We start from the raw sequence: 24,716 nt of genomic DNA, 5'->3' as shown, positions 1-24,716 counted from the left end.
AAGGGACTTAGAATGCCCAAAAGCAGTATTGAAAAAGAACAAATTTGGAAGGCTCACACTCGCAGCTTTAAAAATTTACTGCACAGCTACAGTAAAAAAAGACATACTGATAGATGTGTAGATCAGTAGAATACAATTGAAAATCCAAAACATCTTTAATTAATTGCTTTCTAACAAGAGTGCTAAAGCCATTCAATGGCAAAAGAGTTGTCTTTTTAACAAATGGTGCTAGAACATTTGGATAGCCATATGCGAAAGAATGTATTTTTTTTTTCACATCATATACAAAAATGAACTGAAAATTGATCAAAGAACTAGATGTATCAGTTAATACTATAAAACTTAAAGAACAACACAGGATTTCATATTTATGACTTTAGATATAATGCCAAAAGCACAAGAAAAAGTAGAATTCATGAAAATTAAAAGATTTAACTGCAATCCACATCACCTAGAAAGTGAAAACACAGCCCACAGAATGGGAGAGAGTATTTTTAGATTATATATCAAATAAGAAATTTGTATCCATTATATATACAATCTTTACAACTCAATAATGTTTTTAAAAAAAGTTTAGACAGAGGATCTGAACAGATATTTCTCCAAAAATATACAGATAGCCAATAAACATATGAAAAGATGCTCAGCATCATTATCCATAAGGAAAATCAAAACCATAATGAGATATAACTAAACACCCACCAGGATGGCAAAAATAAAAAAGACATGATGACAAGAATGTGGAGAATATGGAAACCTCCTTATTGTTGGTGAGAATGAAAAGTGGTGCAGCCACTTTGGAAAACAGTTTGGATATTTCTCAAAATATTAAACATAGAGTTATATGGCCAGCATTTCCACTCAAAGAGATATACTGAACTGAAATAGTATATACAAGAACTTGTACAAAAGTTGGAGACTATTCATGTCTTTATTAACTGATGAAGTGATAAATAAAATGATACATATCCATACAAAGGAATATTATTTGCAATTAAAAGGAATGAAGTTCTGAGACATGTTACAATGGATGAATTTGAAAACGTTAAGTGAAAAAATAAAAAAAAGCCACATATGTTATGATTCCATTTATATGAAATGCCCAGAATAGGCAAATTGATAGACACAGAATGGAGATTAGTTTTTGCCAGTGTCTTAGGTCTGTGTGGGGGACAATGAGGAATGACTGCTAATGTATACAGGGCTTACATTTAGGGTGATGGAAATTTTCTGGAATTAGCTGTGGTAATGTTTGCACTACTTTGTGACTATACTAAAAATCACTGAATTGTATACTTTAAAAAGAATATTTTATAGTATGTGACTTATATCTCAAAAAATAAATATATGAGAAAGTAGACTATATATTTTTCATTTTTGTCTTAATTACTTTAATGACTAATAAATTCAGAGATGGGACAGTTGTCATTAAAGAAATATTGGTCTGGGTATAGTGGCTCACAGCTGTAATACCAGCAGTTTGGGAGGCTGATTTGGGAGGTTCACTTGAGCACAGGAGTTCGAGACCAGCCTGGGCAACATAGGGAGCCCTTGTAGTCCCAGCTATTTGGGAGGCAGAGGGAGGGAGTTGCTTGAGCCAGGAGGTCAGGGCTGCAGTGGACTGTGAGTTCATGATTGCACCAATGCACTCCAGCCTGGGCAACAAAGTGAGACCTTGTCTCGAAAAAAAAAAAAAAAAAAAAGGAAATATTGATCTGGGAATTACATTAGAAATGAATATATTATCTCCATGAGTTGAAGTAACATGGTTATTAGCAGACATTAAAGAGAGGACCTGGTGTGACATTGAGCAAGTTATTTAATCCCCATGGAGATAATTTTTTAATATGTAAAATGAAGATGGTAACATGACCAATTTCAAGAACGATGTAATCAGTTAATATAAAATGCAAAAATAAAATATAACATTCCATACACCAAATTATCAATATATTTCACAATCTGTCAAATATCTAGTTTGTTATCAATAGCGTTAAGATCAAAATCATAAGTATATATAAATATTGCACTAAAGTATGATTATTATATTTTATATTCTGAAATATTTTATTTTCACAGTAAATTCATTATTTTATGGCTCTTAGCTATTACACATTAAATATATTTTCCAATGGATATGAAATGACATTAAAGAAGACAGGAGATATTAATAAATTTATGTTTGTAGTTTTTTAATTCCCACAACAAACACAAAACCTAATATATGTCACATTTTCTCACAATTTTTATTTAACTCAATAATGTACTTTTGATCAAGAGATAGTAACAAAAATTGTTTCTCTATTCTTTTCAATAGAAAAGCATACTATTTTAAAATTTAATTTTCAGGTGTAAAAAGTGTTAAGGAATTTGAAAATACCTTGATATATATTAACTTGTTAACTCAATGATATAAAATCTAACTCAATGTTATTGTGAACAGGTACTTGTAAATGCATTTTCTGCCTTTTTATCATTTTAGTCTTAGTCATTTTAGCTGTTTTCCATATGACTATTTATTAATAGCATATTTTGGGGAACTTGCTTTTTAAATGTTTTCTTTTTCAGAAATCAAAGCATATATCACAAGTTCCAAATTGCTTTGAGTCTTTTGTCAACAGAAAGAATATTCAATTCATAATAGATTAAAGAGAATGAGTTGTTCTTATATTTAGGTGGAGAGTGGTAGTCAAGTGTTTTGCATTCTATTTTTTTCCTTTTTTGCCTCTTTGATTTTTTTATTTATGTATTTAATTTTTTTATTGACATGTATTTTGTATATTTGTGGGGTCCATGTGGTATTTTTAAAAGTCCATATAATCATTCAACAAGGGTATCTGTTATTTAATATAACCTGGTATTCTATAGCCTTATTTTCACTCATGGCTGGAAAACTTTTCTGTGGTTTTGTCTTTTAATTTGATCACATGCATTGTTCTAAGATCTAGATAATGAAGCTTTAATGTAAAAAATAAATAAATAAAGATAAATATTTTAAGTTTATTTCCATAAAAGAAAGAGTACCTTGTCTAACAATGGGATATTAAGTTATTATAAGTAATCTCAAAATACACTTAAACCTGAACTACAAAAATCAATACATTCTGAAGAGATTAATAGACATATATTAAAGAGCATATCAATGTACACACTCAATAAAGAGCAAAATATGGTATATGATTTCAATAACATTAAGAAAAAGTTAGCAGTAATACTTGAATCTTACTAACGATTAAACTAGAATGTTTCTAACATCTGAAGAGGTGCCCTTAGATTATTTTGATCAACCAAATAATAATTATAATGCTAATAATAATAGCATGCTAAGCATAATAATAATAATTACATACATTTATGTTTTATGTACCAGGCATTGTTCTAATGGTTTTACATATTTTGATTTATTTAATACTCATAACATATCATGACATCTCTAGGAAGTAGGATTGTTATACTCACTTACAAAAGGAAAATTAGCTACAAATAGATTAAGTAATTTGCCTAACTTCTCACAGTTGGTAAACAGCAGAGCTAAACTTAAAACCCAGTTAATTTGTTTCTTGTTCCTACTCTTAATAATATATGAGAGATACATTTTAAAATCATATTCTTATGATTTTAAACTGGCCTTTCTTTCTTGTTTCTACTAAATTATTTCATGTACAATGCTTAGCTTTGCTATGAGAAAGAACTATCACAAGCCAATGTAGGTTAAGATTGCAACAGGGAATTACTTTAATATCTTACTTTTATTTGAGGATGCATAATTTCAGCAAAAACTACTTTAATTTATCTCTGATAAACTCTAATGTTTGAGAACACTTTTCTTATTCAAAACAGAGATGTGTGTGTGTGCATGCTTACACGGGGTGTGCCAAGATTCGGAAGAAGAATGAAAGGCTTAATGCTAATATTGGCATTTACGCCAAGTTTTATATCAGGAATACTAGCTAATTCTTGCACAGGAGGCTGGGATGCCCCAAAGATGTGCAAATTGTGACAGTCCCTTGGTGCTAGAATAATAAAAAGTAATGTGAGAATGTGAAGGGGTGGCAACCCTGATTATCATGGACTGAATTTTTGAGTTCCCCCAAAATTCATATATTAAAGTCCTAGTGTTTAATATGACTATATTTGGAGACAGGGCCTATAAGGAGGTAATTAAGGTTAAATAAGGTCAGAAGGGTGAGGCCCTAATACAATAGAATTGGTATTCTTCTAAGAGGAAGAGAGATCAAAGCTCTTCCTTTCTGAAGATTCATGCAATGAGGAAAGGCCATGCAAGTACAAAGCGAGAACTGTCCACAAGCCAGAAAGAAAGTCCTTCCCAGAAACCAAAACATCTGGAACATACATCTTGGACTTCTGGCCTCCAGAACAGTGAGTAAATACATTTCTGTTGTTTAAGCCACCAGGTCTGTGGTATTGTGTTATAGAAGTCCTAGCAAACTAGTACAGATTTAGGTACCAAAAGTGGGATGCAATAACAATCTGCCATAACAAGCACCTAGAAGTGTGAAAGCAGCTCTGGAATTGGGTGATGGGTTGAAAGAGTTTTGAGGTGTATGCTAGAAATAGCCTAGTTTTTAAAAAACAGATTACTGTTAGAAATATAGACCTTAACGGTGATTCTGGTGAGGGCTCAGGAAGAAAAGAGGGGAATTATAAAGAAAATCTTTATCATCTGAGATAATACCTATATCCTTGTGAATAGAATGTTGGTATAAATATGAATATGAAAGCTGATTCTTGTGAAGTGTTACAAAAATGAGGAATAGGTTACTAAAGACTGATAAATAGATGATCCTTTTTAGAAAGTGGCAAAGAACTTTGCTAAATTGTGTTCTAGTGTTTAATGGAAAGTGAACTTGTGAGTGAAAAAACTGTTTAGCAGAGAAGATTCCTAAGCAAAGCGTTGAAGGTGTGGCTTGAGTCCTCCTAATTGTTTACAGTAAAATGTGAGAGAAGAAAGATGGATTGATAAAGAAATTGTTAAGGAAAAATGAACCAGAATTTAAGATTTGGAAAATTCACAGCCTATCAATATTGTAAAAAATGAAGAAGCATGTTTGGAGAGAGCACCAAGGGCATGGCTGAACAACCATTTGGTAAGGCAGTTAGTATGGATGTGATCTATGGATTTAATCAGCCATCTCAGGATAAATTAGGAGTAAAGGGATGATACTAGCAGAAACACTGCCAGCTAAGACTAAAGGAAACCAAAAAAATAGAATGGAATGAAGGAAGACTACAAGTGTCTTCTCCATTAAGAAAAGGGAAGAATGGCCCTGTAGCTATTCAGAGATCATCAAGGCTGCCCCTTCCACCACAGGTTGGAGAAAATGGGGATGGGAAGTGTGAGTTTGAAGGGATGGGGTAGGAGTAGGGAAAAAGGATGCTTCCTTCTAGGTTTCAGCAGGCTAGTCACTCCTCACCATAGAGAACAATGCGGACATGGGAGCTGGGATATCCTACCAAGCTGAAAAAGTAAAAGCATCCCACAAAGCCACAAAAGTAATATTGCCATCCCAGTGGACTTGGATAGTAGAGCATTAAACAAATGAGGATTATTCTTGAGCTTAATGTCTAATGGAATTTGCCTTGCTTGGTTTCGGGCTTTCTTGTGACAAATCACCATTTCTCTTCTGATTTCTCCCTTTTGGAATGGAAATATTTATCTATTCTAGGCATTTCCAACCACTGTAATTTGGAAGCATATAACTTTTCTGGTTTCACAGGTTCACAGCTGAGATGAATTTTCCCTCAATTTAGATTATGTTTAGATGAGACTTTGGACTTCAAAATTTAGACTTGATGATGGAATAAGTTATAACTTTGGGGGCTGTATTGGAGTAAGCACATTTTACATGAGAAAAAGATATAATTTTGGGGGAGGTTGTGGAGAAGGACAGACTGCTATGGACTGAATCTTTGTGTCCTCCCCTGAAAATTCATGTGTTAAAGTCTAAAGCCCCCAGTGTGACTGTGCTTAAGGATAGGGCCTCTAAGGAGGTAGTTAAGGTTAAATGAGGTCATAAGGGTAGAGTCCTAATCCAATAGAATTGGTGTCTTCTAAAAGGAAGGAAAATCAGATCTCTGGCTCGCTCCACAAGCAGACATGGAGAAAAGTCCAAGTGAGGACATAGCAAGAAGACGGCCATTTACAAGCCAGGAAGGGAGACCTCATCAGAAAGCAAACTGCCCTGAATCTTAATCTTGGGCTTCTAGCCTACAGATTGTGACACAATAAGTTTCTGTTGTTTAAGCCATCAGTCTGTGACATTTTTTATGTTGTTTGTCCCTAGCTACAAACCATTCACACTTTGAATTGAGATTCTGAACGTGTAAAATATATGTGTAAAATTTTAACATGTAATGTAAGCCATTTTGTAAACTGTTGATATAGGAGTTAAAGATAAATTATTTAGGCAGATAGTGAGGGTAAGGAAGTGCTTAGTAAGGCTTTTATTTTAATAAACAGCAGCCCCCAAACCATTTATTTTCTAACATAATGCAGCCTGAAAAGTCGAGCTTCAAGCATACATAACCAAGCTGGAAGCTTGCAGAGATGAATGCCGGCAGCTATACTAAAAGCCAGGTACACTCAACATGGCGATTTCTCTCTCCGTTCTCTTTGCCTGCGAAGTGCACAGTAAAGAGCAGACAAGTGAAAAGTCCATTTGTAAAATAAGATTAGGGCAGGGTTTACACCACTCTTTACACGAAGAAGGATTATATAGCCTTCTTTGTGTGCTATGTAAACGTCACAACTGGTCAAAGCAATCTGTGGGCCCTATGTAAATCAGACACCACCTCCTCATGCCTGCCTATAAAATCTGCTGCAGTTCGCTGCAGGCTGGCTTTTCCCTTTCAGAAGGCTCTCTCTTTCACTTCTCTTTTCTTCTGCCTATTAAACTTTCCAGTCCTTAACACACCCACAAGTGTCCGTGTCCTTAGTCTTCTTGGCATGAGATGATGAACCCCAGATGCTTACCCCAGACAACATCACTTTATCTGTGGGCTCACTCAGGATCAGAACCAGAACGGAAGGTATAATCATCGGAGTGGTAAGAATGGGAGCGAACCTCAAATCTGTCCTTTAATTTTGAGGCTCTCAGCCTCCATTTTGGAATGAAAGCAAAGTAAATTCCAAATACTAGGCTCCCTTCAGCCATTTAAAAATTATTAGCATGGCTGCCAGCCTTACAAGACTCGGGGGACAGGCTTGCTGGGGAGAACATGGAGAATTCCCCAGTACCCACAGGTTGCTGGGTGTATTGGCCATGTTTGAACCAGTTTCCTTTCATGGAGGACCTACCCATCACGTGGGACTGGAAGAGGTCCTGGAGCAACTGAGGATTTCTGGCAGGGGCTACCCCTTGATGTTATCCAAAGGCTTCCGGGCTGACTCCAGCCTTTGACCGCCAACGGGGTGTTGGCAACAGGATCTCCAATGTTCCTATCATAATTTGCTCCTTTTCTGTCCACAACTGCCATGTCTTCTATCCTTTCTCTGTATGGAATGCCATGGGAGTTTTCCACTTCAGGGGTAATCTTATTAGGCGAGATCAGGAAACTCCATAGTAACCAGAGCTATAGCTCAGACGAATGCTGTTGTAATTTTCTAGAAACAGAGGGCCTGGGCACCACAGTGCCATCTCACTCTCCACCCTTGGTCTGGAGAGCATACAGCATGTCAAGGTTACTCTCTGCCCTTGGTCTGGATTTCCAGATCACTCTCTGCCCTTGGTCTGGAAAGCACATGGCATGTCAAGTTCACTCTGACCTTGGTCTGGAAATCACATGGCATTTCAAGGTCAATAGCGCCACCTAGTGGAATAAAAATCATCTCCATGAGGCACAAGTCCTTTACTGTAACACTGCAGCTTCTCAATTCTCACTTTTGTGCCCCTATACTGTAAAACAGGCTCTATGCCCCTTCTGTGACCGGCAAGCCTCTGCCTTCAACAATTAGGAGGAAAATGTCCTCCAGAACTAAATTTTAGTTCTGATACTGTCCCTCAGCAGGAAAACTGCCATTAGGTCCATATATTCCTTTAAGGCACCTATTCTGTCTCCAATTAAAACAGTACTTAATTAGTAAGGGGATTTTAAGTCCAGAAGTTAACCAGAAACATTCTCTAAGGGGAAACACCTTAGCATAGGCCATAACAGCAAGATATAGAATTAAATCTAGTACCCTCCCCCTATGGAGCCTTGCCCAAAGACAACTATTAAATAGTCTTTCCCAAGATCCATTTTTCAGGGAGGCACATAGATCACACAAGTCTAGGAAGTCAAAGTAGAATCACAGGCGGAGAACTTGCTGCCTGGTTATGCATGACTAATCTCGTCATGTAGTTTCTCTGGTTCCATAGCTTAAGAGTCATGCCCGTAACCATCGGCAGTAAATTTAACAAGATGCTGGGACCCAGGAACCAAGGAGAGAAAACAGTAGGGGGAACACTCCCACTGTCTTCCTTTCCCCTCCTGGGACATACCAAAAGAAAGGAGACTAAAGGGACTCCTTTTTCTTGCTTCTCTTTCTAAATGGGTAACAGACCATCTTCAGTTTGCACCCCTCTGGAGTGCCTCCTGAAGCACAAGGACTCCTTTGACCCTGAGACTTTGAAGAAAAAGCAGCTCATTCTTTTTTTCACAAGGGCCTGGCCTTCTTACTAGACCTTTGCAAGCATTGTAAAATCAACTTAGCTCTTCTAGTAGTCATATCAGGCAGGCTTATAGAGAATGATTCCCCAAAGTTAGAGAAGCAACTTCCAGGAGAACAATATGAGGATCCCCCTTATTCAGCAAACTTCAAGCTCCCTTCTCATTACAGGACCTCAGGCAAATAAAGGGAGACATAGGCCAATTTTCTGACAATACTGATAGGTATATAGAAGCTTTCCACAATTTAACTTAGGTGTACGACCTCTCATGAAGGAATGTTATGCCATTCCTAAGCCAAATCCTAACTGCGGCTGAAAAACAGGCAACTCTGTAGGAAGCAGGGCATTTCAGAGATGAGCAATATGTCTCCTATAGTAGGTCAAAAAGGAAGAGAAAATAAGGAAAGTGAAGAAATAGAAAAATCTTCATTCCCAATAGAAATAGAGGCAGAAACTGTTGACAGCCCTAAATTGAAACCCTCAAATGCAACTTCCAGATGCCCTGGCCCTGCCTGCCCCCATCCACATCGTCAGCTTCAGTTCTACCACCCAAACCCCAGATTTTTCTATGGTATTTTTACTTCCTTCTTTCACAGTTAAAAATGGCTTCTATCTCTTCTTTTATAATGTTATTCCAGCCTGAGAGAAGTTAATTTCCCCAAGACTTAAAATGCTTGGCTTAGAGTTGAGCATGGGGGAAAGGAACCCAGAAGCCTCACATGCTGGCAAAAGAGTAAAAGGTTTTTTTTTACCAGTCAAGCTTTTGGCTTTTCTCTCTGTGAGAACTGCTAAAAGGGATAATAAGAATTATTGTTTATATTATCTGTAAAGTTTTAATTAATAAAAAATGATTTGTGAGATTGGTCTTAAGCTATAGCCAATCTGGTGTACTTTGTCTTTCTTTATGGTTCTTTAAAAAAAAAATGGGGGGAGGTAACTTAGGTTAGAATGCAGGCCCAGGACCCCATAAGCCTGCTGCTCAAGCCAGCTCAACAAAATGTTCAGTGATAAACTTGACTACAGCCCTCCATCTTGTTTAATGTCTTTGGGAACATGACCTGTAACCATGTGGCCATAGATTGTCTTAGTCTGTGCCATTTTACAATGGTGGTGATCTGGACAGGCTCAGCTGATCCATCAAGGGCAGGATTTACAAAATATCTTAAGCACTGATCTTGAGGGCAGTTTAGGGAGGGTCAAAATCTCGTAGCTTTCAGCTGTGTGATTCCTCAGCTATGGTTTCTAACCTTGTGCCTAGTTTCTTGGTCTGGTCCCTGGGAAAGAGGGATATATATATCTTTAGAAGGGACCACTATCATCTCTGTTTTGGACTCTAAACTGTAAACCAAGCTTCTCTCAGCGTTTGTTCAGCCTATGGCCAGGGCTGGGCAGGGACAGCTTGGGGACTGGAAGCAAGATGTAGTTGGTTGGGTTGGATATCTTTCACCGTTTCAGTCATGGTTTTGAAATGGCATTTTCAAAAGCTGCTTACAGCCCCTTTGAGGAATACCTCCTACACTCCTAGCTAAGTCATGACCTAATTAAGGCTTGTTGGTTTCACCTGTGAGGCTACTTTTTGTAACGTTCAAAAGCCAAAACTCTTAACTGCTTGGCGTGGCTAAAGTATATTTTTTTAAATAGTGCTCAGCTTAATTAAAAATGTATATCCAAGTTATAGGTATATTTAAAAGGCTTTTTTTTCTTCTTGGATCTTGTTTTTCTGGAAAATGGTTATCATTTTTTCTTTTCTTTTGAGTCGACTGAAGTATTTTTCTCCATTTTTTTTTTGTCTTGCCACTCCTAACGCACACAAGAGCATCCCTAAGACAAATTCTGTGCCACATTTTCTTAATCCGGTCTGTCACAGATGGATATTTGGGTTGATTCCAATTCTTTGCTATTGTGAATAGTGCCACAATAAACATACGTGTGCATGTGTCTTTATAGCAGCATGATTTATAATTCTTTGGGTATATACCCAGTAGTGGGATGGCTGGGTCATATGGTACACCTAGCAACATGGCACAAGTATACATATGTAACAAACCTGCACATTACGCACGTGTACCCTAGAACTTAAAGTATAATTTAAAAAAAAAAAAAAAAAAAAAAAAAAAAAGACAACTTCTGGTAGCCTGGAACTCCTTGGGAAAAAAAGAGGAGGTGCCACATACCGCGTTTCGAGAAAAAAAATCTCCATTTTCCTCATGAAACCCCAGGAATTAAAAGTGAATGCATGTCTCTCAAAATCAAAGGCCCCGTTGTGTTTTGCATTGTGTTCTCTGGCAGCATTGAGTTTTGGGGGTATCAAATGACTTTGCATTGGGAGAGAGCTTTCGTGTGTAATAACCATGTAGGAAATATACTTTGAAGGATGGCTAATAGTAGTTATGGAGGGATACTTAACCCTTTGCTCATTAGAATCAGAGAAGCATGCTATTGGTCACCTGAAAAATACGAAAACATCCTCACCCCCCATTAAGAGATGAGGAGACTCCCATGAAGGAGAATGGGCTGGTTATAAAATGGGCTGATTGGCTCTGGTTTTCCTTGAAATCAAATGTATGGTAGAAGCACTCCACCGTCTTCTCTTATATTATCTCCTTACTTTGAGGGATCCGAGATCCAGTATAAAATGGCACCTTTAATTTTGGGGATCTGTGTTTGTCTTCAGCTGTGCCTGCTTATTAGACCTTAAAAATGCTTGCTTTCCTGGCCCTGTTTCTCCAAGCTCTACCCTGAAGCTAGTAATCCAATTAAGAAAGTAGCAAATAAAAAATCTTGCAAGTGCTGAATCTTTTGCCTGTCTGTGTATATATATATGTGTTGTGTGTAATGTCTATAAAAAGAGCTCTAATTATTGAGATAAAGAAAAATAAGCTCTTAAAATATTTTTAAAGAAAAAATAAAAGCTGTAATGCCTTTTAGTTCACATGACTTTAATCTTTAAGACATAAAAATAGTCTTAAGGATTATTGGTAAAATACAAGTGTCATCAAAATGTAAACAGGTGATATCATTTAAGTAAGATACTAGGTTTGCTAAGTGTGTCAAGGTTGTAAAGTGCCTGTTTCACAATTTGGTAAGGCCTCAGGACTTATGAAATTAACTGCTATGCTGAAAAAAAGTCAGACTTTTTGCCTAGTACATAATCAAAACAACATACCAGGTTTCACACCAAAGTTAAAATTTGCTAAAAGTTACCATCATAACACGTAATTTAAACTACTAAAAATAAATTTACATGCAAAGTGTGTAAAATCAGTGGAGTGTATTTTCTAGTAAAAGATTATGAGAAGGCATGGAAATGTAAAATTGTGCCTAGTCATAAATTAGTGTCTTAAATTAGATAAGAAAGCTGAAGGTTTAAGCAAGTTATATAAAGATTGTAAAAATTAGTCTGGCAAAAATCCCATGTGTAAACATTAACTAAATTCAAAAGAGTATTATTTGGTCTTTTCATGAATATAGCATTGAAATAAAAGCACAACAAGATTGTCTTAAGATACAAACTTGCTGTTTAACAAAACGGTTATAAAAGGTTTGTAAAGATTTCACCTCATGGTCAAATTGGTTAAAACTAAATGGAATTGTCTATAAGGTTTAATTAAAAACTTGGGGTTAACATTAATAAACTAATGCAAGGGTAAAATTTCTCTTTGAGCAGAATTTTCATGTACTAGTAAAGACTAATGAATAGTTTTTGCCTTTTGGGTCATCGTTTTGGCAAAATAAATAATTTATGGTAATCTGGAATTCTATTTCATGACATCAAGTATTTTAAACTGTTAACATTTAACAGCCTTCTCAAAATCAAACTTCAAGTTTCAAAATTGTCTTTCCTAATGCCTGGCTTTCTGGAGGGTTCAGATGGCCCTTGAAGCATCCACAGGATTATTTGACATGTTTAGTCACATAGCATTGTCAAAATGATGTTCAATCTTCTTTAAGTTATATTTTGGTAAATAATACTAACATGTTCCAAAATTGTATGGTATTTCTAAAATTCTAATGCCTGGGTATATGCTATCAATCATAATTAAGGTTGTTATGTGAAGTTATTGTAAACCACAAAGATAACAAAACTTCTTTGTCAGTCATGTTTTTAATTGCAACTACCCTGGAAATATTATCATTCACATACAATTGTCTTGCTTTGTTCTTTCTCAAAAAATGGTTTATAATCAAGCTATAGAATTTTAACAGGTGTTCTCAAATGCAGGATTCTAATAGTTTAGATGACTGTCACTTTGTAATAGAAAAAAATGTAAAAGACTCATGAAGAGCTAAAGTGTTCATAAATACCAAGCAAAACAAGAGTTTTGACTAAAATCACAAAGCTAAACCAACCCTCTTGACTTTTGCTTGAAATATTGCTGATCCTTGTTTTGTTTTTCAGAGTCAAGGAAACTACTTTGAACTATCTAAGTCTTTAATAATTGAATAGAATATACTCCTGTGAACAAAATTCGGAGCTTCTTTGTTTCTCTCTGCCTGGTTCCTCTAGAATTTGGAAACTGAGTATTCTTAACATGTGGCAATATAGTTATTTGCATCAGTGTAATAAAAATCTACTTTTCTTTTGCAGAAGGACATAATTGTAAAAATACAACGAACAACAACAAAAAAAAAACTGGTTGTTTTACCAAGATCTTGACTCGAAGAATATGTTTCCCTTTAAAGAATAAAGCTTGACTTGTAGAGCCAATAAAAGCCCCTTCGGGAAGACTGGCCTCATACCTTATCTACACAGCCCCGTTACAGGGTTCCTGACCTGTGTTCAGTAAAGAATGTCACTTTCTAACAGGTCCAGGAGCTCCAAGTTTATTTTGGGAACTTAAGAGAAAAGGATCAAACAACTTACAGGTATTTGAGGATACAAACCCATGGTTTGGCTCGGCTTTAAAAAGTCTTACATAAAATTCCATGTGAAACAGAGTTCCATCAAAGCCAATCCAAAAGGCCTATGTAGAAATAATTATTCTTGCTGCACTTTATGTAAATAACCAGGCCAAGTGTAAAACTAAAATTTATTCTACAAACAACAGAGTCCTATCATAACTTGTTTTTACCAAAAAATGAGGACTGGAAAATAAATATGCTCCAAAGCTTATTATACATTTGTCATTAAATTCTAGTCTCATTTATTGTTTTCAAATTTTTTTGCCTACAATTTAGACTGAACTTGCTTATTCCTGTGAATCAAGTAATGATCTCCTGCAGCTCAGAAGAAACAAACTGGGATGGTTAAAGTAAAAATCTGAATCAATATGCTAGTTCTGGGCAATTATCCTGCAATTGCTGTCAGGTGATGAAAGTGAGTAGGCAGCCCATAACTTGGAGGTTTCATTGTTTGGGAAAATAAAACCAAGGAACTGCATAGACCTCCAAATGAAAATTCTATATCTTGGCAATTAAAATTTTGGATGAAAATAATCTATTACATCACTTTTGCAGGAATTGCTATACTCTATGATTTGAAGTAAAGCTATGCATGGTAGCCCCTTCTAACTGAAATATTGGGCAGAGTTTCCATTGCTGTAATATTTGCTTAATTATTATTCTTTTAGCAGGGATAATAATTACCAATAAAAAGGAAGCGTTAAAATTTTACTATCACTGAGTCTGTTAGGACTTTTTATTGGGTTTGATAATATGTTTCTTCTCGGCTATGCAAGGAAGGTTATAAAGAAAAGAAATTGTGTGTAAGAAAGGATCTTGTATGGTAAATTCTTGCTCTAAAAAAATTAAATGGTTGTTTAAAAATAGTGATGTATAGGACAAGTCAGAAAGTTTAAGCATGTCATAGATGGTCTGTGAAAGTCATGAAAGGATTAATAATTGCAGGAAAAATTTAGCCAAGATTAACACTAAAGTTAGTCTAGCCACTCGATCTAATGTCGCTTATCCTAAAAACAATGTTTCTTTTATATACACATTTCAACAGAATCTAGTGGAGGCAAACCAATATTACAACCCATCAGAAAGGCTGACAGCAATCAAACTCCAAATGGTACTGCAGACAGAACCATGCATGGACATGCCTTTCTTCTGAGAAGCCTTAGATCTACCCCAGGAGGAGCCTAGCTGCTGTTCCACATATGACTCCACTTTTCAGCAGGAAGTGGCCAGAAAGAGTCATAGTCCAACATCCGCTAACAGCAGTTAGGATTACCACTCCTAAGGTAGAAATTATATAGAATTTCAAAAGAAATGATTTGGGCAGATAGTGAGGGTAAGGAAGTCCTCAGTAAGGCTTTTATTTTCATAAAAAGCAGCCCCAAAACCATTTCTTTTTTAACAGAAAGGAGCCTGAAAAGTCAAGCTGCAAGCATAGGTAAGGAAGCTGGAAGCTTGCACAGATGAATGCCGGCAGCTATACTAAAAGCTCCAGGTACACCCAACATGGTGATTTCCCCTCCTTTCTCTTTGCTAGCCACGTGTACAGTAAGGAGCAGACAAGATGGTGCTGGCCAAGTATAAAGCCCATTTGCATAATAAGATTAGGGTGGGGAAACCAGCCTTACCTGCATACTATGTAAACATCACACCTGGTCAAACCAGTCTGTGGGCTTTATGTAAATCAGACACCACCTCCTCAATCCCAGCTATAAAATATGCCATGGTCCGCCACAGGCCAACTTTTTCCTTTCAGATGGCTCTGTCTTGCCAGAGAGAGAGCTGCTCACCTCTCTCCTTTCTTCTGCCTATTAATCTTTCCAGTCTTAACCCACCCACATGTGTCCGTGTCCTTAATTATCATGGCATGAGACAACAAACCCTGGGTATTTGCCCCAGACAACAATGCTACTTCACTGTCACACAAAAAATCTCCCATATGCAATATTTCTCTTTCTTCTTTTTCATGGAGACATTGTTGGTCTTCAACAAAGATAGTTGAGTTATAATGGAAGGTGCCAGTATCTCTCTGTCACTTCTTGTAGCAATTCTGTCTACAAGGAAAGTTGGATTTTCATTAATAAGTACTAACCTGTTTATGTGTCACTAAACTGTGGTTTTGGCATTGTTTGTTGATATAGATAGCGAGAGTGGCAGGAAGCAGACAAATGCCTAGGCAGACAGGGGTGGATCCCTGGTGAAACCCCACCTCTAAATCGAAGAAATTTAAAGCCTGAAAGCCAAGCTACAAGTTAAATCCTTGGCATACTGCAAACTTCCTATTTGGTGTGCTTTTCTCTGCTTAATCCCCACCCTTCACCAACTTCATATATACCTACCCTTTCCTAAATGGTTTTCTACACTGTTGTGCCCACCTTTGAGTGGTGTCTTCACTTTAAACTTTTTTGCATACTTACAAACCAATCAGGATGCACTCCCTATTCTGAGTCCATAAAAGACCTGGACCCAGCCACATGGAGGACTTTTCCGCCTTCTATTAGGGGGACCACCCCCACATCCTCTCTCTGCTGAAAGCTGTTTCATCACTCAAAAAAGTTCTTCTCTGCCCTCCTTACCCTTCAATGTCCCATGTATCCTCATTCTTGGGTGCAGTACAAGAGCTCAGAAACTGCTGAATGTGGGTACAATATATAACACAGGTGAGCTGGGGCACACCAGCATCACCTCGGGCCTGGGCGAAGCATGGCTGGCCAGAGGTCCCTGGCTTGCAAAATGATGGAGAAGAAAAATCCTACATCAGTAGCATTTTTACTAAAATCCAGCTTTATTTTAACAATTTTCTAAGTCGAGCTTGTCAACCCATGGCATGTGGGCTGTATGTACCTCAGGAAGGCTTTGAGCACAGCCCAACACAAAATCATAAACTTTCTTCAAACATTATGAGTTTGGTTGTTGTTGTTCTTGTTGTTGTTGTTGCTAGCTCATCAGCTATTGTTAGTGTTAGTTTATTTTGTGTGTGGCCCAAGACAATTCTTATTCTTCTAGTGTGGCTTAGGGAAGCCAAGATTGAACAACCCTGGTCTAAGTGCACTGAAGCAAATAAAAAATTCAGCCTCTCCCTAAGTTGTCTAATCCCTATGTGTATGTTTTTATGCTAGATGGCACCCTACAGATTGCTGAGGCTGTATTTAGCTTTTCTCTTTCTTTTTCTTTTGTGTGGTTCAAAGTGTGTAATTTCAACTGTTCTGATTTCAACAAGTTCACTGATTCTTTCTTCTCTTAGCCCAAATCTGCTAATAAGCCTCTTTAGTAAATACTTTATTAGATGTGTCAACTACTATTTATTTCTATTTGGATATTTTTAATGATTTCTATATTTTTATATGTTCTATTTGGTGAGACATCATACTTCTACTTTCCTTTTGTTCTTCAGACATAATTTCTTTTATTTCTTTGATGCATTTATAACTGTTGATTCAAAATAATTGTCTTGTAAGCAGGGCCATGGTGACATGTGCCTGTGTTCATGTCATAAGGCATGAACCTACTCATGAGGTTGCAGCAGGAGGATTTCTTGATCCCAGGAATTCAACATTAACCTGGGAAACATAGCTAGACCCTGTCTCAAAAACAAAACAAAATAAAATACTTGTCTTGGAAGTCCGATGTCTATACTTCCTTACGGAAAGTTTCTATTGACATTTCCCGCCCCCGCCCCCCCCCCCCCCCCGCCCATATTGACCATACATTCTTTTCTTTATATGTCTCATAATTTTTTTGAAAATTAAAAATTTTACAACAGTGTGATAACTGTGGAAACCGGATTCTCCCTACTCTCTAGGTTTCTTCTCATTACTATTATTGTTTTTGCTTTTGCTGCTGCTACATGTTTGTTTGTTGAATTTCCTGAACAACTTCTCTAATGTCTGTATGCTTTGTCATGTGTAATCACTAAAGTCTCTACTCAATTTCACTAATGTGATCATCTAATAATTAGAGAAAGATTTTTCAAAATTGCATTGGACAAAGAAGTCTCCAAGATTTGAGGATGGGTTTAGGTGTGTATTATGACATGCTTTCAGTATGTAGACAGGCAGTTTACTTCTCTGCTTAGTCTTCACTTAATGTTTGTGCAGAGTCTAAAAGTCAATCAGAGATGAGAGATAAGGGCCTTCTCAGGTACATGCATGCCTCACAGATGTTGCAGGTTAAATTCAAGACCACTGTAATAAAGAAAGTATCTTAATAAAGTGAAGTACACAAAGTTTTTGGTTTCCTTGTGCATATAAAAGTTATATTTACACTATACTGTAGTCTATTAAGTATGCAATAACATTACATCTAAAAATATACATACTTTAATTAAAAATATTGCTTCAAAATGCTAATGATTATCTAAGCCTTCAGTGAGTCATAATGTTTCTACTAGTGGAGTATGTTGCCTCAGTGTTGATGCATGCTGACTGAACAAGGTGGTGGCTGCTAAAGGTTGGGGTGGTTGGCACAGTTTCTTAAAATAAGACAATGAAGTTTGCCTCTTAGGTTGACTCTTTCATGAAAGATTTTTCTGTATTATGCAAAGCTGCTTTGTATCATTTTACCCACAGTAGAATTTCTTTCAGAATTGGAGTCAATCCTCTCAAATGTTGCCACTGCTTTATAAGCTAAGTTTATGTAATATTGTAAATCCTTTATTGTCTTTTCAGCAATGTTTACAGCATCTTCACCAGAATTAGTTTCCTATCTCCAGAAATCACTTTCTTTGCTCATCTATATGAAGCAACTCCCCATCCATTTAAGTTTTATCATTAGATTGCAGTAATTCAGCCACATCTTCAAGCTGAACTTCTAATTATATTTGCCTTGCTATTTCTACTTCACCTGGATTTACTTTTTCTCCTGAAGTCTTGAACTACTCAAAGTCATCCATGAAGGTTAAAATCAACTTCTTACGAGGGTCTTTTAATATTGATATTTTAACCTCTTCCTATGAATTATGAATGCTCTTTATTGTTTTTATTTTATTTTTTCTTTCTTTTTTTTTTTTTTTTTTTTTTTTTGAGACAGTGTTTCACTGTGTTTCCTAGGCTGGGGTGCAGTGGTGCATTCTCAACTCACTACAAACTCCACCTCCTGGGTTCAAGTGATTCTGGTGCCTCGGTCTCCTGACAGCTGGGACTACAGATGTACACCACCATACCGGGTTAATTTTTTGTATATTAGTAGAGATGGGGTTCACCACATTGGCCAGACCTGTCTTGAACTCCTGGCCTCGGGTGATCCACCCACCTCAGCCTCCCAAAGTGCTGTGATTATAGGCATGAGCCACCATGCCAAGCCAAATTATGAATGTTCTTAATGGAGTCTAGAATGATCATTCCTTTCCAGAATGTTTTCAATTTAATTTACCCAGATTAATCACAGGAAGCATTACCTATGGCATCTACAGCCTTATAAATTTTATTTCTTAAAAAATAAGACTTGAAAATTGAAATTACTCCTTGATCTATGGACTGCAGAATGTATATTAGCAGGCGTTTATGTTTTTATGCAACATTTTTTAAATTAATTTATTTATTTTTTTATTATACTTTAAGTTCTAGGGTACATGTGCATAACGTGCAGGTTTGTTACATATGTATACTTGTGCCATGTTGGTATGCTGCACCCATCAACTTGTCAGCACCCATCAATTCATCATTTATATCATGTATAACTCCCCAATGCAATCCCTCCCCCCTCCCCCCTCCCCCCTCCCCATGATAGGCCCCGATGTGTGATGTTCCCCTTCCCGAGTCCAAGTGATCTCATTGTTCAGTTCCCACCTATGAGTGAGAACATGCGGTGTTTGGTTTTCTGTTCTTGTGACAGTTTGCTAAGAATGATGGTTTCCAGCTGCATCCATGTCCCTACAAAGGACGCAAACTCATCCTTTTTTATGGCTGCATAGTATTCCATGGTGTATATGTGCCACATTTTCTTAATCCAGTCTGTCACAGATGGACATTTGGGTTGATTCCAAGTCTTTGCTATTGTGAATAGTGTCGCAATAAACATACGTGTGCATGTGTCTTTATAGCAGCATGATTTATAATCCTTTGGGTATATACCCAGTAATGGGATGGCTGGGTCATATGGTACATCTAGTTCTAGATCCTTGAGGAATTGCCATACTGTTTTCCATAATGGTTGAACTAGTTTACAATCCCACCAACAGTGTAAAAGTGTTCCTATTTCTCCACATCCTCTCCAACACCTGTTGTTTCCTGACTTTTTAATGATTGCCATTCTAACTGGTGTGAGATGGTTTCTCATTGTGGTTTTGATTTGCAGTTCTCTGATGGCCAGTGATGATGAGCATTTTTTCATGTGTCTGTTGGCTGTATGAATGTCTTCTTTTGAGAAATGTCTGTTCATATCCTTTGCCCACTTTTTGATGGGGTTGTTTGTTGTTTTCTTGTATATTTGTTTGGGTTCTTTGTAGATTCTGGATATTAGCCCTTTGTCAGAGGAGTAGATTGCAAAAATATTCTCCCATTCTGTAGGTTGCCTGTTCACTCTGATGGTAGTTTCTTTTGCTGTGCAGAAGCTCTTTAGTTTAATTAGATCCCATTTGTCAATTTTGGCTTTTGCTGCCGTTGCTTTTGGTGTTTTAGACATGAAGTCCTTGCCCATGCCTATGTCCTGAATGGTACTACCCAGGTTTTCTTCTAGGGTTTTTATGGTTTTATGTCTAACATTTAAGTCTCTAATCCATCTTGAATTAATCTTCATATAAGGAGTAAGGCAAGGATCCAGTTTCAGCTTTCTACTTATGGCTAGCCAATGTTCCCAGCACCATTTATTAAATAGGGAATCCTTTCCCCATTTCTTGTTTCTCTCAGGTTTGTCAAAGATCAGATGGCTGTAGATGTGTGGTATTATTTCTGAGGACTCTGTTCTGTTCCATTGGTCTAGATCTCTGTTTTGGTACCAGTACCATGCTGTTTTGGTTACTGTAGCCTTGTAGTATAGTTTGAAGTCAGGTAGCGTGACGCCTCCAGCTTTGTCATTTTGACTTAGGATTGTCTTGGCAACGCAGGCTCTTTTTTGGTTCCATATGAACTTTAAAGCAGTTTTTTCCAATTCTGTGAAGAAAGTCATTGGTAGCTTGATGGGGATGGCATTGAATCTATAAATAACCTTGGGCAGTATGGCCATTTTCACGATATTGATTCTTCCTATCCATGAGCATGGTATGTTGTTCCATTTGTTTGTGTCGTCTTTTATTTCACTGAGCAGTGGTTTGTAGTTCTCCTTGAAGAGGTCCTTGACATCCCTTGTAAGTTGGATTCCTAGGTATTTTATTCTCTTTGAAGCTATTGTGAATGGAAGTTCATTCCTGATTTGGCTCTCTGTTTGTCTGTTACTGGTGTATAAGAATGCTTGTGATTTTTGCACATTAATTTTGTATCCTGAGACTTTGCTGAAGTTGCTTATCAGCTTAAGGAGATTTTGGGCTGAGACAATGGGGTTTTCTAAATATGCAATCATGTCATCTGCAAACAGGGACAATTTGACTTCTTCTTTTCCTAACTGAATACCCTTGATTTCTTTCTCTTGCCTGATTGCCCTAGCCAGAACTTCCAACATTATGTTGAATAGGAGTGGTGAGAGAGGGCATCCCTGTCTTGTGCCAGTTTTCAAAGGGATTTTTTCCAGTTTTTGCCCATTCAGTATGATATTAGCTGTGGGTTTGTCATAAATAGCTCTTATTATTTTGAGGTACGTTCCATCAATACCGAATTTATTGAGCATTTTTAGCATGAAGGGCTGTTGAATTTTGTCAAAAGCCTTTTCTGCATCTATTGAGATAATCATGTGGTTCTTGTCTTTCGTTCTGTTTATATGCTGGATTATGTTTATTGATTTGCGAATGTTGAACCAGCCTTGCATCCCAGGGATGATGCCCACTTGATCATGGTGGATAAGCTTTTTGATGTGCTGCTGAATCCGGTTTGCCAGTATTTTATTGAGGATTTTTGCATCGATGTTCATCAGGGATATTGGTCTAAAATTCTCTTTTTTTGTTGTGTCTCTGCCAGGCTTTGGTATCAGGATGATGTTGGCCTCATAAAATGAGTTAGGGAGGATTCCCTCTTTTTCTATTGATTGGAATAGTCTCAGAAGGAATGGTAGCAGCTCCTCCTTGTACCTCTGGTAGAATTCAGCTGTGAATCCATCTGGTCCTGGACTTTTTTTGGTTGGTAGGCTATTAATTATTGCCTCAATTTCAGAGCCTGCTATTGGTCTATTCAGGGATTCAACTTCTTCCTGGTTTAGTCTTGGAAGAGTGTAAGTGTCCAGGAAATTATCCATTTCTTCTAGATTTTCTAGTTGATTTGCGTAGAGGTGTTTATAGTATTCTCTGATGGTAGTTTGTATTTCTGTGGGGTCCATGGTGATATCCCCTTTATCATTTTTTATTGCATCTATTTGATTCTTCTCTCTTTTCTTCTTTATTAGTCTTCCTAGCGGTCTGTCAATTTTGTTGATTTTTTCAAAATACCAACTCCTGGATTCATTGATTTTTTGGAGGGGTTTTTGTGTCTCTATCTCCTTCAGTTCTTCTCTGATCTTAGTTATTTCTTGCCTTCTGCTAGCTTTTGAGTGTGTTTGTTCTTGCTACTCAGGGGTCAGGGACCCACTTGAGCAGGCAGTCTGTCTGTTCTCAGATCTCAACCTCCGTGTTGGGAGATCCACTGCTCTCTTCAAAGCTGTCAGACAGAGTCTTTTGGGTCTGCACAGGCCTCTGCTGCTTCCCCTGTTGTTTTTTAGCTGTGCCCTGTCCCCAGAGGTGGAGTCTACAGAGACAGGCAGGTTTCCTTGAGCTGCTGTGAGCTCCACCCATTTCGAGCTTCCCAGCAGCTTTGTTTACCTACTTAAGCCTCAGCAATGGCGGGCGCCCCTCCCCCAGCCTCGCTGCTGCCTTGCGGTTAGATCGCAGACTGCTGTGTTAGAAATGAGGGAGGCTCCGTGGGCATGAGACCCTCCCGGCCAGGTGTGGGATATATTCTCCTGGTGTGCCCGTTTGCTTAAAGCGCAGTATTGGGGTGGGAGTCACCCGATTTTCCAGGTGTTGTGTGTCTCAGTTCCCCTGGCTAGGAAAAGGGATTCCCTTCCCCCTTGCGCTCCCCAGGTGAGGCGATGCCTCGCCCTGCTTCAGCTCTCACTGGTCGGGCTGCAGCAGCTGACCAGCACCAATTGTCCGGCACTCCCTAGTGAGATGACCCCAGTACCTCAGTTGAAAATGCAGAAATCACCGGTCTTCTGTGTCGCTCGCGCTGGGAGTTGGAGACTGGAGCTCTTCATATATGCAACATATTTCTATACATTAATCCTTTTATACATCATCATTGCTCTTCAGGGACCAGCAGCATTGCCTATGAGCCATAATGTTTTAAAAGAAGTCTATTTTTCTGAGCAGTAGGTCTCAACAATGAAATTAAAATGTTCAGTAAACCATGCTGTAAAAAATATGTGCTGTAATCCAGGCTATGTTGTTTCATTCATAGAGCACAGGCAGAGTTAAGTTAGTATAATTCTTATGGGCTTTAGGATTTTCAGACGGATAAATGAGCACTGGCTTCAACTTAAAGTCACCAGCTCTGTTAGCCACTAATAAGAGAGTCATTCTCTCTACATTGCCTTCTCCATCTGGAAAGTTTTAGATGGCATCTTCTAATAGAAGGCTGTTTCATCTACATTAAACATCTGCTGTTTATTGTAGCCAGATTCACCAATCACCTTAGCTAGATCTTCTGGACAACTTGTTGCAGCTTTTACATCAGCATTTAGTGTCTTCACTTTGCAATTCTGTTACAGAGACAGCTTCTTTCCTTAAGCCTTATGAACCAGCATCTGATAGCTTCAACCTTTTCTCCTGAAGCCTCCTCACCTTTCTTAGCCTTCATAGTATTGGAGAGAGAGTCAGGGCCTTGCTCTGGATTACGCTTTGGCTTCAGGGAACATTGTGACTGGTTTAATCTTTAATGTCAATTAGTAAAGCTTTCTCCATATCAGCAATAAGTCTGTTTAATTTTCTTATCATTGGTGTATTCACTGAAGTTGCACCTTTACTTTCCTTCGAGAACTTTTCCTTGACATTCACAAGTTGACTCTTTGGTCCCAGAGGCCTAGCCTTCAACTTGCCTTAGCTTTTGACATGCCTGCTTCACTAAGCTTAATCATTTCTGGCTTTTGATTTAAAGTGAGAAACATGTGACTCTTCCTTTCACTTGAGCAATTAGAGGTCACTGTAGGGTTGTTAACTGGGCTAATTTCAGTATAGTTATGTCTCAGGGAGTAGATAGACCCAAGAAGAGGGAGATGAGAGAATGGCAGAGGAATCAGAACACACATTTGTTAATTGAGTCATCTTGTATGACCATGATTTGTAGTGCCCTTAAACAATTACAGTAGAAATGTCAAAGATCCCTGAACAAAAATTCCCACAACAGATATAATAATGATGATGAAAATTTTGAAATATTATGATAATTTCCAAAATGTAACACAGAGACACAATGTGAGTGCATGCTGCTGAAATAATGGTATCCATAGATTTGGTCAATGAAGCGTTGCCACAAATCTCTAATTTAAAAATACAATACCTGTAAAGTGCAAGAACGTGAGGCACAGTAAAATGAGGTATGTGTATGTTTCCTGGACATGTGTACAGCACATGCATGTGCGTAGTCTTCTTGATTCCCAGAAATACGTCAGTTTTTCAATGTCTTCTATGGATATCTATACCTTAGCTTTTCCATTTAACTGTTTTGTTCACCTTGTTTGTGCCCCACCTGTCACTGCTGCCTCAGCCATCTGCCATGTTGAACAACTACATTGAGTGTTTTTACCAAAGGCCCCTGGAAAAGTTAATTCACAATGGGTGGTCTGAAAGGCTTTGGGAGAAGCTCCAACACCATTTGGCCCCCTTTACTGTAGACTGCTGATATTTACTAGATAAATTTACTGTGCGAACATTGATTTTCCATGCTTCTGTAAAGTTGGTGAGAGAAGGATGGTAAAAGTGCAAGTTAAAGTTCAGTGAAGTTCATTGCTCTTATAAATATTAAATATTCAGCAGTTTTTTAAATAAGTGATCCCCGTGATTGTTGCAAGCTTTTGATTAATTTCCACAGTTCT

Source organism: Rhinopithecus roxellana, chromosome 14 (genome assembly GCF_007565055.1).
Source record: "Rhinopithecus roxellana isolate Shanxi Qingling chromosome 14, ASM756505v1, whole genome shotgun sequence".
Classification (NCBI taxonomy): Eukaryota; Metazoa; Chordata; class Mammalia; order Primates; family Cercopithecidae; genus Rhinopithecus; species Rhinopithecus roxellana.
The sequence above is the reverse complement of the archived record's forward strand: the minus strand, read 5'-3'. Positions refer to the sequence as shown.